This window comes from Mirounga leonina, unplaced genomic scaffold, assembly GCF_011800145.1.
Source record: "Mirounga leonina isolate KUSES-001 unplaced genomic scaffold, KU_Mleo_1.0 Mir_53, whole genome shotgun sequence".
In the NCBI taxonomy this organism is placed as follows: domain Eukaryota; kingdom Metazoa; phylum Chordata; class Mammalia; order Carnivora; family Phocidae; genus Mirounga; species Mirounga leonina.
Window position 1 is genome coordinate 19,453,102 of NW_023270807.1, and position 19,075 is coordinate 19,472,176.

Here is a 19,075-nt window from a genome sequence, read left to right on the forward strand (position 1 = left end):
CAGGAATGCTTGATAGTACCATGGTACAAACAGAGCACTCACCAAACACATAATGTCACCCTGAACTTGCTCCAAAAACTCACAGCTCAAAGCCTTGCCTAGGAGACCCTCTCGTTTCTGTGAACTTCCAATTTTCCCCTCTCCCCAGGTAAACTGGAAGTGATCTAAATGATGGGAAGCAAATCAAACAGCAGAGTCACACACCTACCATTTGAGTGGACTGACGTTATACATGGAAGCCCCTAGAACTGTGTCTAGAACCATCAACTTTTTTTAGTGTATGTTCCTACATAGGGTTTTTAATAATTACAGATGTGATTATACTGTATATACAGCTATACATTTTGCTTTTTCACTTATTTCATCAGTATTTTCACCCACATTACATTCATTACATTTTTTTTAAGTTTATTTATTTAAGTGATCGCCACACCCAACATGGGGCTCAAACTCACGACCCTGAGACCAAGAGTCGCCTGCTCCCCTGATTGAGCCAGCCAGGCGCCCCTCATTACATCTTTTAAATTACTTTGTCATAAAATACACTCATGCTTAAAAAATAAATAAATAACATAGAAGTGCGTGAAGTGAAAAGTAAAATCTCCCCTCCCTTCTGTTTCCTAAACCCAAGAGGTACTAGTTCTGGTAAAGTCTTCCAGCGCCTTTTTATCTATGAGTGTCTGTCTGTGTCTAAGCAAGCGTGTTTATGTATAGATTAATTTTTCTTTACATTTATGGGATCAATCTAAACATCACTTTTGGCAACCTGCTTTTTTCACCTAGTAATGTATTTTGGGTTGTCAGATTTAGCAAATAAAAATACAGGGTGCCCTGTTAAATGTGAGTTTCAGATCAACAAGAATTTTTTTTTAATGTAAATATGTCTCAGATACTGCATGAAACAAACATACTAAAAAACGATTCATTGTTGATCTGACATTCAAATTTCACTGGTCGTCCTGTCTTATGTACTACAAACACATTTCTGTATCTGCACTTTAGATCTGTTTGTTTAAGTTGTCATGTCTAAATGTGGCCAGGCAGTCTTGGTTGGTAATAGAAGTAGAATCAGGCGTAATTTTTCTCTTCTTATTTTTCCTTATTTGTCATTACCAAAGGTTTATCACTATAAGTGCTTTGTAGGGAGATTAGGTCCTGTGAGCTGGAAGTCCTCTTCACCCACAGAGCACATTGATTGGTGAGGTGAAGGAAGCCTGTGAGTGAGACTGTGGAATGTTCTATTACTCTGCCTTATAGAGGCAGAAGACCCCCTGGGGCAGCCAGGAGGAAGGAACTAAGGAGAAGACCAGGCCAGCACCTCAGGAGGCCCCAATCTCTGCTGACTTCCTCAAAATCATCTAAGTCATCCCCTAGTGCCTGGGATTGGTGGGGTTGGCAGAATTTTCTTGGTGGGGTGTCCTGAGCCCAGACTAGGACTTGTATAGAGCCCTAGGTTCCCAATGGGCTCTGGCCCCTTTTCTTCCTTTTTGGGGCAATCTCTGATCCTCTATCTGCCCCCCCACTCCCTACATGTGGTTGACTAGATGCCCTGAGGAGCACGGGAGACTTTGTACCTATGGGGTCTTCTGGAGGCCCTGATGCTGGACCCCAGTTCCAGAAGGGAGGTTTGGCAAGTGGATCATCTCCGCTATCTCGCTCAGTATTTCTCACATGGAACTGCATGAGATTGGGCAGCCAGCGTGGGGCTGACACGCTGATTTTGAGTGACTCAAATTGTTTATACCGACAAGGCCCTGGCAAAAAAATGTTGTCCCCTCCATCCCCACAACGCTTGGGGTGGCCCTGGAGAAAACAAGCAAAAGGAAGGAGCAGGGAATGGGAAGTTGGAAAAAGGAGGGTACAAGTTGATAAAAGTCTGAGAGAAACCAAGAAACACAGCTGAGAAGGAATCTGGGGAATGTCTATGGGCAGGTGTCTAAGAATTTTGTATATACTAACTTGTTTCATCCTCACAACCCTAGGAGGTAGGAGCTATGATCACCCCGATTTACAAAAGAGGGGGAAGGAAAGAAGGAAGGAAGGGAAGAAGAAATTGATTGGAGTCCAGAGAAATTAGGTAACTTACCCAAGAATACACAGCAGCTAGAAAGTGGTAGAGATGGCTTTTGGTCAATAGAGTTGACTCCAGAGTCTATGGTCTAAAACACTTGGCTACATGTGACTAATGTGGATTTTTAACTTGTTAACTGAATAGTGTGTGATAGGACTACTTCCCATTGCCCCCAACTTTCCAGTAAACTCTACTATACTCATGAATGACTTGTTATGTTCTAAATTTTGCTTTGTTTAGAAACCAGTAAAGAAGTTATTTCTTGTTTAGATCTATAAAGCAAAGAAGCAGAAATGCCTGGGCACCAGTGAACATGTGACCGTAAGACTTTCTGGAGTCCATACAAATCTTTGGGAAGGCATATGTATCAGTTAGGATACCAACAGGGAAAGCCAACACCCTCACAGGATTTAACTAAGAAATGTTTGGTGGGAAGGGTGGACAGAATTAAGGGAACTATGAAGGACGTGAAGCACCAGGGGCTAGCAAGAGAAAAGCCTTTATATTTCTTGTCCTGAAGGGGCAAAGGGAGATAACTGTGTTATCGAGTCTAGACAGAGCTGGGAACCTCAGAAGGCAGATCGCCTGCCCAGAGCTATGACCACAGAATGAAGAGCCATGGCAACACAGGAAAGAAGTAGAGAGAATAAATATCTCTTCCTCTTTCTCTTTCTGATTTCCGATATCCTGCAGGTGTTTCCACTGGCCACACCAACCAAGAAGCCAAAGGGCAGGGGACCCTGCTGAGGCAATCTAAAGTTCAGCTTCTGGAGACACAGAGGAGGCAGAGAAAGATGGTGGAGGGGCAAACATAAAATAACAGCACTGGAATTGGAACTTTAACACACCTGGGAGTGTGTGTGTGTGTGTGTGTGTGTAGAAAAACACTAGTTTTGGTTTGGGTTCAGGCTCTAAGTTGGGCTTCAGTTGTTCCTAGATATCCCCCAAAGCCCAGATATATCCTAAGGAGACTGACTCTGTGAAGGTATATGCTTGCCTCCCTAGGAGCCTGTGTATACCTTGAGGTCTCTCTGTGACTGAGAACACCTTTTGCGCTTGTCTGAGTCAGTGTGCCAATCTCAGGGCATGGCCGGAACCATCTGGCTTTCTGAGGCCGACAGCCAGGCATTGGTTACCTCTCTGGTGTCTTGCTGACTCTGGACTAGGCCCACGGTCAGAGGGGCTCATTCTCTTCCGATGCCAGTGATCCTGAGGAGCGAGGCATTGTAGACTATTTCTGAGTGTCAGCAGAAGTGTTCAGGACGTTGCACAGCTCATGTAAGAGAGACCACTTTATGACTCATTATTTTAAAAAATTATATAATGTCATTTGCAATCTTCACATGCTATGGAAGTGACACATGATTCTTATTTGACTAGTTATTTTCAGTGAAAGCTTCATTGAAAATAGTGGTTTTTCGTTTCATTAATTTCATTAATCTTAAGACAGAGGACTTTTAGACAAGGGTAATTATCTTTCAGAATAAATTCCTCCTATATAGGCTTTCATTTATTATCCTGAAAGTCCCATAGGGCCTACTTGTTTGGACCTGAAGTAATGCCATTTGACTCCAGAACTGCCGTCTCTTAGAAGAAGGTCAATACTATATGATCACAGTAAAACGTGACTGCCATTGTATGATCGTCTTTCTACTTTGTAAACCTGAAAATTAGAATAGGAACAATGGTTAAAGTTTTTAGGAAGCAAACTGTTGTGAAAGCCGTAACAACTCATTGGCAACAATTTGTTTTAGCAGAAAGTATCAGGTGCGTGTTGGCCATCCTGTCATCGATCAGAGGCAGTGATGATTCATATGCTCCTTGAGGATGGAGAAACGAAGGTTTTAGAAGGATGGGGCTGATGTGTTGATGTGGATTTTGTGGGGAAGGCTTATTCCAGATTCCGGTACTGGAGTCCTGTGGCTATGCTGAAGCCTTCTAGCAATTTCTGCTGTTTCTTCAACTAACCCAGGTGAGTGAGTGTTTCATCTGATTCTGATCTTTGCTTCTACCTGATACAGTGGGGGAAAAAACCAAAACCCATAATGTGGCTAATGTGATGTTCTTGATTATGTGCTGTAAGGTGATGCTGTGATATGATCTATGACATTATCTTTGAAATGTTTTGAAGAGTCATTTTTTTTTAAAGATTTTATTTATTTATTTGACAGAGAGATAGAGAGCACAAGTACGCAGTGAGGCAGGCAGAGGGAGAGGGAGAAGCTCCACCGAGCAGGGAGCCCAATGCGGGGCTCGATCCCAGGACCCCAGGATCATGACCAAGCCAAAGGCAGCCACCTAACGAACTGAGCCATCCAGGCACCCCTGAAGTGTCATTTTGATAAGGGAAATCTGTGTCCTAAGATGGCCGACCGAGCCAGCGAGCCAGTCCCTGGCCCGGGGCTCTTCCGGGTTCTTCTTCCTGCCCCGCTTCGTGCACACGCCAAAAGTGCCCAGTATGCGGAAGTAGAAGTGTATAAATTACCCCCTTTGTTTGTGCTTGAGGCTCAGAACTTTGGAGAGACCACTCCTCTGAGCCCGCCAGCGTTAAATAAACCTCCTAACCTCCAAGATCTCCAGGTGCCGCTTGGTTCTTCCCTTAGGAGATCCAGTCCAGCTTCCATAACAATTTCATTCTTACTTTTCTCAGAGGAGCACTGGCCCTTTAGGTTAGAGATTTCTTGCTCTTTTTTTTTTTCTCTCTTTGTTTTTCAGTGTTCCTTATCATCTTGGCTTTGGCTCTGTGGTTATTTCAAGGTCGCTGTGGTCCAAATGGTTCTCAGTGAACTGATGCAGCCTCTTAGGGTTGGCTTCCAGGTCCAAAGCCCTCCCAGGGGACAGGGGAGTGTAGAGCAGGCTGGAGAAGCTAGGAGAGAGAGGAGAGGGCCATGTTCTGAAATGCTATCCCATTCAAACCGTCCATGTGAAGGAAAAATTCCAGCAAGTACACCTTTCTGTGCCTTGCTGAACTTCTAAGATCTGAAGGCAAGCCCAAAGGACAAAAATCTTAAAAATAAAAAACCAGAGGGGCACCTGGGTGGTGCAGTCGGTGAAGCGTCTGACTCTTGGTTTCAGCTCAGGTCATGATCTCAGGGTTGTGGGATCAAGCCCCATGTCGGGCTCCCCACTCAGTGTGGAGTCTGCTTGAGATTCTCTCTCCCTCTGCCCCTCCCCCACCTCTAAAATAAATAAATAAATCTTAAAAAAATAAATAAACATAAAAAGCAGAAACCATAGAAGCAGGGCTAAACCCAAGATTCTCCCTGCCCCCCGTACAGCCAAGATACCTAAAGATACTCAGTGGAATGAAACGGCAGGCTGGGAAAAAATCTGCCTCACAGCAAAAGGCACCACAAAAAACAGACAAACAAACAAAAAAAACTGCTGACAGGGAAAAAAAATGACAATGACAATTTCTTCTCTAAGGATCTGTAATCAGAGGCCTGCCCTTTCAAGGATCTGGGATTCCAATCTACACTACCTGCTCAGTCAGGGACACCCCAAACCCAGAAATGAAGTGACCCCAGGTTAGTGTCAGTCCTGGTACATATACACGTCCTCTCCAGAGAGAAATACCCTCATCAAGCTCCCATGGGTTATTCAAACCTGAGCTTATAATAAACAATTACCAGATGCTTTAGGAAATATTATACCATGAGTGAGACTCACCAGAACCCAAAAAACAAAACAAACAAACAAACAAAAAAACAGTTCTAGACCCCAGTAAGATTTCAGATATTGGAATTAGCAGATATAGAACACAGAATAACTATCCATGAAATACACACTTAAAGAGATGTTACATATTTTTAGTATCCCATTTAAAAATAACAATTTTCCAATTAAGAAGATAGAGCCAAAATACTGGACAACAATAGTAGGTCAACTAAGAGGGAGTGATTAGAGGTATACAATTTTAAGATTCCTATATTTTTGGAAGCAGAATCTGCATTTTATTTTACTTGGAGCTTTGTTAAATTATATACAATTTTAAAGGTAACCACTAAAAGAATAAAAGTAGAGTGTGTAATGTACAAATAGAGTGAAAAAATAATCTGAAACACATCAGGAGAAAAAAAAAGAAACATGAAAAACATAGCAAAGAGATCACCAAAGAAGATGGCAGAAATAAATATAATTCATCAGTAATCGTAAGAAATGTATACAGTAGTCCCCCTTTACCCATGGTTTTGCCTTCTGCGGTCTCAGTCACCCACAGTCAACCGTGGTCCAGGAGTAGGTGACCCTCCTTCGGACGTTTTGTCAGGAGGTCAAGAGTATCCTAACGCTACCTCATAGTGCCCACGTCATTCCCGTCACTTAATCTCATCATGTAGACATGTTATCCTCTTACATCATCATGAAAAGAAGGGTGAGGGGCAGGCGCCTGGCTGGCTTAGTCAGGGGAGCATGAGACTCTTGATCTCAGGATTTTAAGTTCGAGCCCCACATTGGTTGTAGAGATTACTTAAAAATAAAATCTTAAAAAAAAAAAGAAGGGTAAGTACAAGACAATAGGGTATTTTGAGAGAGAGAGAGAGAGAGAGAGAGAGAGAGAGAGAGACCACATTCACCTGACTTTTATTAGAGTATATTGTTATATTTGTCCTGTTTTATTATAAATTATTATTAATCTCTCACTGTGCCTAATTTATAAATTAAGCTTTATCATATGTACGTATGTATAGGAAAAAACAGTCTCTATAGAGTTCAGTACTTTTGCGGTTTTAGGCACCTGGGGGTCGTGGTTAAGGGAGGACTACTGTACCGATGTTTTTTTAGCCTCAAAAATAATGTTTCTGATTGTAAAAGTGCTTTCGCCCTCCCTGTGTGTGGCCTTGGAGCAGTGCCCACAGAGGGTGGTGCAGGGGCCATGGTGGCTTTCTCCTGTACCCTGGCAGCCCCTTAAGGACCAAGCATGACCTCAAGGTGCCTGGCCTGACGCAGCCATTAGCCAGCATCTGAGATTCTCCTCCTGGTGGCAGGTCACGATGGCAAATGTTTCTCTATTACGGCATCTTTTAGGATGCTTGTTTCTCACGCTGAGTCTGTATTCAACACTAAAAGGAAATGTGCCTCTGAGGGAAATGAGGAAGGTGGAGCCATGGAACCTATGTTTCCAAGGAGGAGATTATCTTGAGGGGTGCAAAGCAACCACCAGAACACCCAAAGGATGAGAAGGACCCTTCAAAATCTGGAAGCAGATCTCACTCTAGAGCAGATAATAGAAATGAAAGGAAAGCAAATCTTGAAAAAAACGGAAGGACTTGTGTTGGCTATCCAGAAAGTCAGGAAAGAAATTTTTTAGATGAATTTTTGTCCCAAGTCTACTAAAGAAAAAGGAAGAGAGAATGAATTCTGGTGGAACAACAGGGCTCTGAGCATTGAGAAAATATTCTCAGCGCGTTTACATGGATTTTAAGACAAAAAAAAAAAAAAAGCAATGCTTTGCTGATGCTTTTTCCTTTAACTTTTACTTAAGATAGTGCTTCTAATAAAATGGATAAACATAGCTTATCCAAGTTGAAAGCAGGAATGAGAAGTACAGCCCATCCCATCTTAAAGAACTCTTACTGGTTCCCAGAGATCTCAGCCATCACTAGGTGCAGCCCACAAATAGCCTGAAGTACCTGATGTAGAGCTAGGCTGCCACCAACTGGTGGACCATATTTGTTCCAGGAAGTACCACTGACTTGTATTTCTAGTGCTCGACCTTTGGACATTTCCTCTCTTGAAATGAAAGCTAAACCTAAAATCACACTTTATCCCAAATTGGCTTTGCTTGTTGCTATTTTCCACCACATAAATAGACACTGGAGCTCGCTGGGACCCCACTCTTAACTTCTCGAGAAAGGGGTTCAGAGCTGTCCAACATCTGGTTAACCACTGGATTAGCTGAGAGTCTTTCATTTGTAAGGTAAGAAATTCAACTCAAACTTCTTATGTCCCAAATCTGAACTTATTTGCTCCTATAACTAGGAAGTCCAGCTGGGGAACTGGTCTCAGAGACCCCCAACACTCAAGCCGCGTGTGGATCTGGAGTCCGAGAGCAAGGTTTGCCTTGTTGTTCCCTTGCGCTCCACACTCAGCACCCTCACTGACTCAGAGGGCCTTTCCCCAAGGAAGGATCAGGATTGTTACAGCAGGAAAGCAAAGAGAAGAAAAAAAAAAAAAAAAAAAACGAAAACAGTGTTTATCTCTTTTCAAGTTCTAAACATATTTAAAATTTTCACAACACAGATTTTTTAAAGAGCTTTGGATTTGCAAAACCAGAGACTTTTGAGAGAAGAAAGGCTTACTGAGAATCAAAAGAGCTAAACCCCAAAGGAATCAGGGGATGGGGTCTGTGCCTTAACCAACATATAGGACAATAAATAGTTGGTGCTGGCCCCCACAGATCAAATTAGGATTGCCCAGATGTGGAGTTTGAAAGAGGAAGGGATGGAGCATGATCTGGAAGGAGGCTGGCAATTCTATGAGCAGAGGAGTGCACCTGGGGGGACTTTTCCAAGGGGAAATGGGGTCAGCACTGGGGCATTGCCCAGGCTTCTGCTCCAGCAGCATTTGAGACAAGTACCTGATTTCAATCTCCTACTGAAATGAAAAAATATATATTTTAAATAATCTTCTCAAAAGCATTGATGACCTGGAAAAAAAGTAGTGTATTCAGGACAAAAGCTATAATAGGAACATGAAGTGAGAAGAACACAGAAGCTGCTCCTCCCAAACCAGTAAATATGAGTTTGAGGTTTAAGGGACTTGCCAGTTACAGAGTACAAGAAAAAAAAAAGCCCCATAAAATAGGAGATATCAGCCTATAAAGCTGGGTTCTGTAAAGAGCCAAACCCCTTCCATGACCAGCTTCATAATTTATGGGGCTCGGTGCAAAATGAAAATGCAGGGCACCTCATTCAAAATTATTAAGAATTTTAAGACAGTAATAGCAGAGCATTAAACCCAGTAAGGGGCTCTTCTGAACTCACTGCCCTATGTAACCCCTTGTGGTGTGAACTACGCGGGAGCCCAACTCCCACCATCTCCAGCAGACCTCATTTCTAAACAGCCACCACACAGCCTTCATGGGGGTTTGCAGCTGAAATTCATACTGTCTGGGTCATTCCAAAATACCTCCAGCCAGGAATTTAGTGTAAAGGAGACTTGGGTTGGTAGTGCCCCAAGGAGCTGGCCAGAATCCAAGACAAGTCCTGTCTGATGGAATCCAACTTCAATTCAAGGGCTAACATCAATCCCCCTACTTACAGAACAAGGTAAAAACAGTTCATCGTCACAAATCATATACTACACAAGGAAGCAGGCCACCATGAACAAGAACCAACAGAAATAAGAAAATTGTAAAAAAAAAAAAAAGACCGGGGGCACCTGGGTGGCTTGGTCAGTTAAGCCTCTGACTCTTGGTTTCAGCTCAAGTCATGATCTCAGGATCTTGAGATCAAGACTGGTGACGGGCTCCACGCTCAGTGGGGAGTCTGCTTGAGATTCTCTGCCTTTGCCCCTCCCCACCATTCATGTGCACTCTCTCTCTCCCAATCTCTCTAAAATAAATAAATACAATCTTCAAAAAAAAAAAAGAAAATTGTAAACAAAAAAAACTTACAAAGACTTTTCTATTGTTGGCCTTATCAGACATAGAATATTAAAAAGCAATATAGTATGTTTGTGTTTTTTTTTAATTAAGGTCCTGGGGTGACACTCCGCTACAGTTTTGCAAGATGTTACCATTGGAGGAAACTGGGTAAATAATACATGGGATTTCCCTGTATTATTCCTCATAACTCCATGAGAATCTACAATTACCACAAAATAAAAAGTTCTAATAAAAATTTGAGGAAAAGCTAGATAATATGAGCAGTGAACAGGATAATTAAAAGGATGAACAAGTAAATTTTTTTTTAAAGATTTTATTTATTTGACAGAGAGAGACATAGCTAGAGAGGGAACACAAGCAGGGGGAGTGGGAGAGGGAGAAGCAGGCTTCCCACTGAGCAGAGAGCCCGACGTGGGGCTCAATCCCAGGACGCTGGGACCATGACCTGAGCCGAAGGCAGACGCTTAACAACTGAGCCACCCAGGCACCCCAAAAGGATGAACAAGTAAATTTTTAAAAAGTAAGTAGGACATCTAGAATTGAAAAGGAAAGAAGGAAGGAAGGAAGGGAGGTGAACTGGAAGGAATGTAATGTTCCAAAGAATTTTTGCAGAGAACAAAGAACAAAGAATGTTCCAAAGAAATTTTGCAAAATGCAGCACAGAGAGAAAAAGAGATGGAAAAACCTGACCGAGAGGTTAAGAAACGAGTAGGACAGAGTAGGTAGATCTAACAGGTCCAATTAGAGCTCTCGATGAAGAGGAGAAAGTTAGAATGGGGAAGAGGAAACACTTAAGGAGCTGACAGCTGAGAATTTTCCACAGTTGGTGAAGGACAGTAATCCATACCACACATGTCATAATAAAAATGCATGACACAACAGCCATGATGAAAAGAGGATTACTTCCAAAGGAACGAGATCAGGCAACTGACTTTTTTGACAATTCATTTAGAACTTTCCCACACACACTAAGAACCTTCCAATAATTTCCCATCAGCTTCCGGATAGAGACCAAAATATTCTGCATGTTCTACAATGCCATGCGCTAATAGTCTTTAGGAGTCACCCGTCCCTCTAGCAATCTGCGCTCCACGGTCTTCTTCCAATTTCTGGTGTAACTGCTATATTCCCTCCTGACTGGAAACTTCAGGCATGACACTCTGTCTGCATCACTTCCCACTCTCTCCCTCCTTCGCCTTGTTAACTGCTCCTCATCCTGCAGGACTCAGGCCAAACTTCGCTTCCTTAGGAAGTATAGTACACATTTGTGGAATCCGTGTTCGTTCTTTGTTTGCTTAACAGCCCAACATCTGAGCTCCACTTCTGCCTCAAGGGGAGTCTTATAAATTATATACTCTGGCTGATAAGGTTTCAAACTTCATATTCAGAATAGCTATTAGAAAGTATTCAGCCTGGGTGGCTCAGTCCATTAAGCCATCTTGCTTTTGGCTCATGTCATGATCCCAGGGTCCTGAGATCAAGCCCCCCCCCCGCGTTGGGCTCCACACTCAGCAGAGAATGGGCTTGAGATTCTCTCCCTCTGCCCCTCCCCCAACTCTCTCTCTCTCTCAAACAAATAGATAAATTTTTAAAAAAGTATTCAGCATATGCAGTAGGACTACCAACAAGTGAAACTTATTTTCTGGGGTGGTTTAGTAAAATGTCTCCTTACTGAATAGTGAGAGTTCTGTACTTTTTTTTTTTTTTTAAGATTTTATTTATTTATTTGACAAAGAGAGACAGTGAGAGAGAGAACACAAGCAGGGGGAGTGGGAGAGGGAGAAGCAGGCTTCCTGCGGAGCAGGGAGCCCGATGCGGGGCTCCATCCCAGGACCCTGGGATCATGACCTGAGCTGAAGGCAGATGCCCAATGACTGAGCAACCCAGGCACCCCTGTACTTTTTTTTAAATCAAGAAAACATATTATTTTTCTTATGTGAAGTACTCTATCTTCAGATTTTCTAAATTCCAACGCAAATTCAGTTGAAGAGTATTTAGGTGAAACACTTTTATAAAGCGGCAAAGCCATTTTTTAAGAACATAGGATCAAGAAGTCTCTCTTCCTTTTGCATGTACAAAGGGTAGAAAGTTACCAAATCCACAAAGTGTGCCAGGGTCTTACTGTCTCTCAGTACTATAATTAGTCATTCTTCTGACTTTTCAAAGCAAGATGATTTGGGCTCTAAATACATATGGCTTTGGTTCAAGTACAAAATCTTTGTTTGGGGTAGTCTGGAGGCACTCAGTGAGTTTTCAGGTGGAGGATGATATACAGAATTATTAATTTAAATGACACTCTTTATCAGAATCCTGAGAGAGGGAAACTTCATCATGAAATCTTTTTCACCCTCTTTACCTTTTCTTAAGATAGCTACTGAAAAAGCAATTTGTAGAAAAACCTTTCAGGAGTGACTTCTAAAAGATAGCTGTGAAAGCAATGAATATCAATTCAATTTTTCAGTCCAAGGAGGCATAAAAACAAACCAAAATATGTACCATGACATCTCCATTCACTTAACTCTCTTATAATCTGTACAGAACTGTACAAAATGAAAGGTGAAAAGATTCTCCTATACTTCACCCTCTTTTTATCTCCAATATTTCATGATAAAAAAGCAGATATCCTAGTAGAGCATAGCGACTCTGATTAACAATACTGTACTGCATATTTGAAAGTTGCTAAGAAAGTAGATCTTAAAAGTCCTCATCACAAGAAATAATTTTTTTATAACTGTGTGGTGATGGGTAGTAACTAGACTTATCATGGTGACCATTTCGCAATATATGCAAATATCAAATCATTATTTTGTATGCCTGAAACTAATATAATGCTATATGTCAACGATACCTCAAAAAAGCATATATCCTAAAATAGGTATCTATTTGCATTCATACACATTTTTGCACAAAAGCCATTATGTTGTTCTGCACCTTGTTTTTTCTTTTTTCATTTAATAGTATATAAGAAACAATTTGCCACTGAGAAGGTCTAACTGTATGAATCATGACTTTACAATAAAAGAGAATAAAAACTTTAGGACCCTTACACAGTGGTATTTTGGCCTAGCCTGAAAACCTCAGAGGCAACTAGCATTTTCAGATAAGTTTTTAGATGACTTTCGTGGCCAAAAAAAAAAAAAAAAAAAGGTCTCGGTTTTGGAGGTAAACCTTCCTATATTTGATTTCAAGCTATAGAATTTACCAGTTATGTGTCTTTGGGAAAGTAAATTGACCTGAGCCAAAATGGAACAAACAGCACCTAGATTACGGGATTGTTGTGAGCATCAATGAGATATGTATATAATGTAATTAGTGCTGTGATCACATAGTAATCCTTCAGAAATTGTAGTTTTTTAAAAATTTAGGTGTGCAGGAAGCCTCCATTTTCCACATTAGCCTTCATCTTCCCTTCTAGGAAAGCCATGTGGGTCTTTAGCAGTAAGTCCTCCCAGACTTGGCATCCTGATTTAGTGACCAAGATCATTTTCTGGACCACCACGAAGCAGTTACTTAACCTGTGCACTTCAGTCATGACTAAATCTTCTTCGTTTGTATCTGAATCTTCTTTTTTACAAGAAGTGTTTCCTCTTGTTTGGCAGAACACTGTGTACCCAGTTAGGATGTCTCCAGTGTCACAGAGAAGCCCAAGCGCTTGGCATGGCTCTAGTCCCAGAATCACCTGAAGCTGGCTGCAACCCATGTCGCCATTCTTCCCAAGGTGGCCTCTCCATGACTCTCTCCATCAGCATCCTCATCTCCACTCCCTCCCTGCGCCCTGCTGCTAATGCTCTGTCTGTGTTACTTTCTGGGCTGTCTCTCGTGGGGCCCCTACACCTTTCCCACACATTAGTAAGTAACCCCTCCTGGACCTGGGGCAGGCCACCCTGACTGAAACACTTCCCAGCTTCTCCAGGACACTGGAGAAACTCTTTGGGAGTCAGGACCCACTTTTTTCTTGCCTGTGATTCTCTCTTATAAAAGCTCCATGCTCAGGCGGAAAAGGTTCAGTAAAGGCTGGGAGAAGCTCTGGCATTACAAAATAGGAATATAAAATATGTGATCGCAGGAAGCCTTCCCTGAAAGTACTTTCTTTCCATCCAAGATGAAACGCTGAGGGTTGAAGGCTGAGGGCTGAACGCTGCTCTGTCTCTGCTGGTCCCCTGTCTGTGTAGCCCACCTGTGGTTGGGTTCCTGGGCTGGTTCTCCTGGGAAACAAACCCGGGTCTCCACTGTTCCCTCTTGAGTTTGCCGCAGGAAATCCGCGCACGTGTGCTATTATGGGAAGTGTTTCAGGGCATCTGGGAAAGCCACCGTAGCCCCCGGGGCAGCTAGCTTTCGATCCGTGAAACGGACACGTGCCATGTCTCTACTCAGGTAAACCACTTTTTCAAAGAACCTCCAAATTCCCTTCTCTCCGTATCTCTAACGGAGTCTGCTGTCCTGGTTACTGCAAGAAAGCCTCATTACTCAAAGTTGTTTGAAGCAAATCTCACCTTTTACCTTTCGTTTCCACTCTTCTCCTAGTAAATTTCCAAAGGAACGATCCCCGCTGGATACTTTATTCTGTGCTTGTTTTATTAGGACCTACCCACCTCGCCCCGGCTGCTGAAGTGCTGAGCTACCCGCCTCCGAGCTCCTGCTGCTGCTCTGCCCTGCCCTCTAGTGGCATAAGGATGTCAGAGCAGCGGCCTCTCCGCCTTCCCGCTGCTGGAGGCTGCCAAACATGAGCCTTCAGCCCTGGCAATTTCTAGTAATAGAGTTCTTGCTTGATGCAGCTCTCTTGCCAGAAGAGGATCGACTTTAAGAGATAGCAGCTGTCTTGGACCCTAGTTTGAGTCAAAGTGCCCAAGAAATGTAGGCCATCCTGATGCATACAATATGTCACTTTGGAGTAACTACTCTGGGATCCTTTGATGTGAGCCTACAATTCAGCATACTGGAGGAAGGATGGCAAGGTGTAAGAGATGCAACCATCCATCCATCCATCCATCCATCCAACCATCCATCCATCCTCCATCCACCCACCCACCCAACCATCCATCCAACCATCCATCCACCAATCCAGCCATCCATACATCCAGCCAGCCATTCATCCACCCACCCACCCACCCATCCAACCATCCATCTATCCATCCATCCATCCATCCATCCATCCATCCATCCATCCATCCATCCATCCATCCATCCATCTACCTATCCAACCATCCATCCATCCATCCATCCATCCATCCATCCACCCACCCATCCATCCACCCAACCATCCACCCATCCATCCATCCATCCATCCACCCACCCATCCAACCATCCATCCATCCATCCATCCATCCATCCATCCATCCATCCATCCAACCACCCATCCAACAATCCATCCATCCATTTATCTATCTAACAACTATCTGAAACTTTGTTATAAAGAAGTTGGCTTATACAATTACAGAAGCTGAGAAGTCCCATAATCTACAGTCTGTGAGCTAAAACCCCAGGAAAGCTGGTAGTATAATTCCAGGCCGAGTCTGAAGGCATGAGAACCTGGAGTGCCAATGGTGGAAGTCCCAGTCCAAGGGCAGGAGAAGACCTACATCTCAGCTCATGCAGTCAGGCAGAGAGAGAAAATTCAACCTCCCTCTGCTTTTCAGTGTTATTCATGTTCCCAGCAGATTGGATGATGCCCACATTGGGGAGGGCAATCTCCTTCACTCAGTTCACCAATTCAAATGCTTATCTCTCCTAGAAACACCCTTATAGCTACACAGAAATAATGTTTAGTCCGTTTATCTGGATGTCCCATGGCCCAGGCAAGTTGACATGTAAAGTTCACCATCCTAGGGAAAAACTATTTGAAAGATGATGTAACCTGACAAAATTAAGTAATGTGCTGGCATAATAATGAGAAGAGGTAAATGGTAGCAATGTCAGCCTTATAGACGCTACAAGATAAAGAATTCAAAATTACTAACCATCATCACACATACTTCATGAGGAAGCAGAGGAGGGGCGGCCAACCAACGTCCAGAATGAAGCCAAGAAGGAACTTCAGAGGCTGGGGCATCTCACTCTCTTGTTCTGAGATGAGGCTGGGAGCCCCAGGGAAGGGCGGAGTAGTATCCTGAGCATCCTGAAGGGAGGACAGAAGGAAGACCAAAGGGAGCAACTTCCAGATGTCCTTTCAGAGGAGGAGACTCTTTAGGAAAAAAAAAAAAAAAAAAGACTCATGAGAACAGAAAGAAAGAAATAGTTTGCAACATTCTCCATCCTCTGTGTATTCATTTTCGTTTTAATGTTATTTTTGGGGGGATAACATATTTTCTCTTCAAACCATTCCAGGCATTGAAAGTACAAAAAGTTAGCATAGAAGATTCAGTTCATTTCTGCTGCTCAGGAGAAGAAGGTGAAGATGCCCATATCCCAACTGGAATTTTGTGTTTTCCCTCTGGAAAGTCACCAGTGTATCACTCAGTAGGCTTCCACTCTGACTTCATATTAGAATAATCTTGATATTTTCTTTTTTTAAAAAAATTTTTAAGGTCTTATTTATTTATTTGAGAGAGAGAGAGAGAGCACGAGCAGGGGGAGGGGCAGAGGGAGAGAGGAGCAGGCTCCCAGCTGAGCAAGGAGCCCGATGCAGAACTTGATCCCAGGACCCTGAGATCACGGCCTGAGCCGGAGGCAGATGTTCAACCAACCGAGCCAAACCAGGTGCCCCTAATCTAGAGATTTTCTAAAATTAAATCGCAACTGGGAGGGGGTATGGGGCTGGACATTTTGATTGGGAAGCTCCCCAACTGACCTTGGTGTGGCCAGGACTAGCCCATTCCATTAGCACTTGGCTAATATACAGTGTACTCCAGGCACATTTGGTGGATTAGGTAGACATTTTGGAGAAATGGAGACGGGTTCTACCATGACTCCTAGACTGGCCTGCAGAGCTCCCACGTGTACCCCTACACACACAACGGGAATGATATTCAAACGGCTTTATTTCACAGCACTGTGGTCAGGTTATTGTTTTCTTCCTAAATTGCTTTTATTCCAAACCTTCTGAAATCTAGAAAAGTTTATAGTTAAAAAAAATACAACAACAACAACTGTTTCTCTGTACCAGCTACTGACTTTTATCTCTTATTTTGTATTTGGGTATTTTTTTCCCCCTGTCATGTATTCTATGTATACTGAAAGCATTTTCTCAAAAAACCCTTTCCTTCTGCCTTGTCTTTCTCCTTGACTCAGTGCCTACTGATTTGGTCTTTGAACCCCCAGCACTTTTGCTCCTTAAGTCTGTGGGGAAATGCTGCCTGCTCATGAGCCACACCCAAATCTGACTTAGCTTCTCCTCCTCGCAGCCATACTGCATTTGGAAAATGAGTGTCTTTTTTTTTTTTTTTTTAAAGATTTTATTTATTCATTTGAAACACAGAGATACAGAGAGAGAGAGAGCATGAGCAGGGAGAGAGGCAGAGGGAGGAGAAGCAGGCTCCCTGCTGAGCCAGGAGCCCGATGTGGGCCTCGATCCCAGGACCCTGGAATCATGACCTGAGCCGAAGGCAGATGCTTAACCATCTGAGCCACCCAGGCGCCCCTGGAAAATGAGTGTCTTGATGAATTCACCTATGTTGGCCTTGCTGCCTAAACTGTAAGCCTGTAGAAGGAAATAACAGCTTGGATTGATTTCTCCAGTCTTGGACATATGGAAAGGGCTGAAACATTTTAGTAGATGTAAATTATCAAAGGCAAGATTCTCTTCTTCAATGTAAAACTAAATTTCAATGCAATTTTCATGTCGTGCTTGCCTGTTCTTCCTTCTACCCCTAACCTTCAGAGGTGATGCACACACTGGGTGAAGTTACGAGGTGCAGAGACTTCTCAGGGCAGAGGTCTGCCAAGCCTTCAGCCCCTTGGCTCAGAACTTCAACCTTCTGCAGGAGGAAATGTGCGAAAGTGGTCTGCTCCGCCCTCTAGTGGTCGCCAAGTTGCAGAACACCTTCAAAGACTAGGAGTTTTTACTATGTAAAAACTCTCCAGAATGGTATTGAAACTCCAGTTTGTTTAATACTCTGTGTATTACATACACAACTATTATCTCAGCCTTCATTAGCTGCTTAAATAAGAGGCTTGCAGTCCTTTGGTTAAGGGTCTGTAGTCATACATGGGAGGATCTCTCTGGAAGGGAGTTTCAGATCAGAGTCCTTACCACTGTAAATGTTGGGGGTCCCAGCAGCATCCCACAGGCCCCTTCAAATGTTTTCTCCCTTCCGTGTCCAGGTATTTTCCCATAAGGCACAGGAGCACCTGTGCAGATCAGGTCTGGTAAGGCTCCAGGTATTATAGTCCCTTAGGTTAAATACTCAAGCAAAAGTCTACAATAACAACCCAATGTGGTCCAGAACAGTTGACCTAGTATGTACCCCCAGGTGTTTAATCAAGCCTCACTGACTTAAAGAAAGTCACTTTGTTTCTGAGTTTTGTTGTTGTTGATAGTGGTGGTGGTGTGGTAATTTTTCATTTGTTTGCTGGTTTTTTAATTCAATCATGACGATAGAAACTGTGGCTGGGGTTTGGGGGAAGAAATCTAAAATATCACTGAAGCCAGCAGCTTTATGGAACCTACCACATAAAATGTCTTGATAAGGGGAAAGGACATTCTGATTCTGATCTGACCTTTCTCAGATAGGGGCTATGTAGAAGATGAGGAAAAATATGAGGAAGAACATAGCATCTGCAGAGAGAATATGCCCACGGCCTGCGAACAGTGCTGTCTTCTGTGGATGGTATTTTGTCGGCAAATTGCAAACATTTTCTCCAAATTGCAGGCACATTTTGAGTCCTGACGATGTGGTTCATGAAGCAATTTGTAGTCAGTTTCTTTCACAAAATGATGATGTTTAAGAACATCTTGCAATTAGGTCAAAGGAAAACAGTGTTTATTCTATGAGCTGAGAACAGGCTGCAAGCCTGAGTTCTCATTAACCCAGTGGTTGATTCACTAATGTCAGGCGTCTGTTGTGAAGGAAAGCATGGAAGCAGTTCCGCAGGTAACATTTTGCAAGGGGCCCTCTTTATAACAGCTGTCTGCTTGGACAAATGGTGGTGGCAATGCATGCACACCCTAATGCCTTGAAACATTTACCTGATGAAACCTTTACCACAAACTGGGTTCTTCTCACCTCAAATCCGATTGTGAGAAAATGGAGATTTTTTTCCCCTCAACAAATGTGTACAAGAGAGGTCCCTGGAAATAAGCAAGTGATCACAGATCAAAGTATTAGCCCATGCATTCTGAACAAACACAAACAGCAAGGCTCAAGAGAGAAAGCTCGGTTTTGTTTTCAGTGCTCTTAGATCACAATCGGCTCCTTCAGAGCCCCAGAGAACCAGGCGCAGAACAGTCCTTGTTCCACATT

The 19,075-nt window shown here is 43.0% G+C and overlaps 1 long non-coding RNA gene across 1 annotated transcript; it reads right to left on the bottom strand.

Annotated features, from left to right (window-relative positions):
• Window positions 1-4,429: 4,429 nt before the first annotated feature.
• Window positions 4,430-18,853, bottom strand: LOC118000648. The gene is made up of 3 exons (XR_004676519.1): window positions 18,802-18,853; window positions 15,635-15,858; window positions 4,430-4,937 (listed from the first exon to the last, which is right to left on the bottom strand). It is a non-coding gene; the product is annotated as an uncharacterized LOC118000648 (long non-coding RNA).
• Window positions 18,854-19,075: the final 222 nt, after the last annotated feature.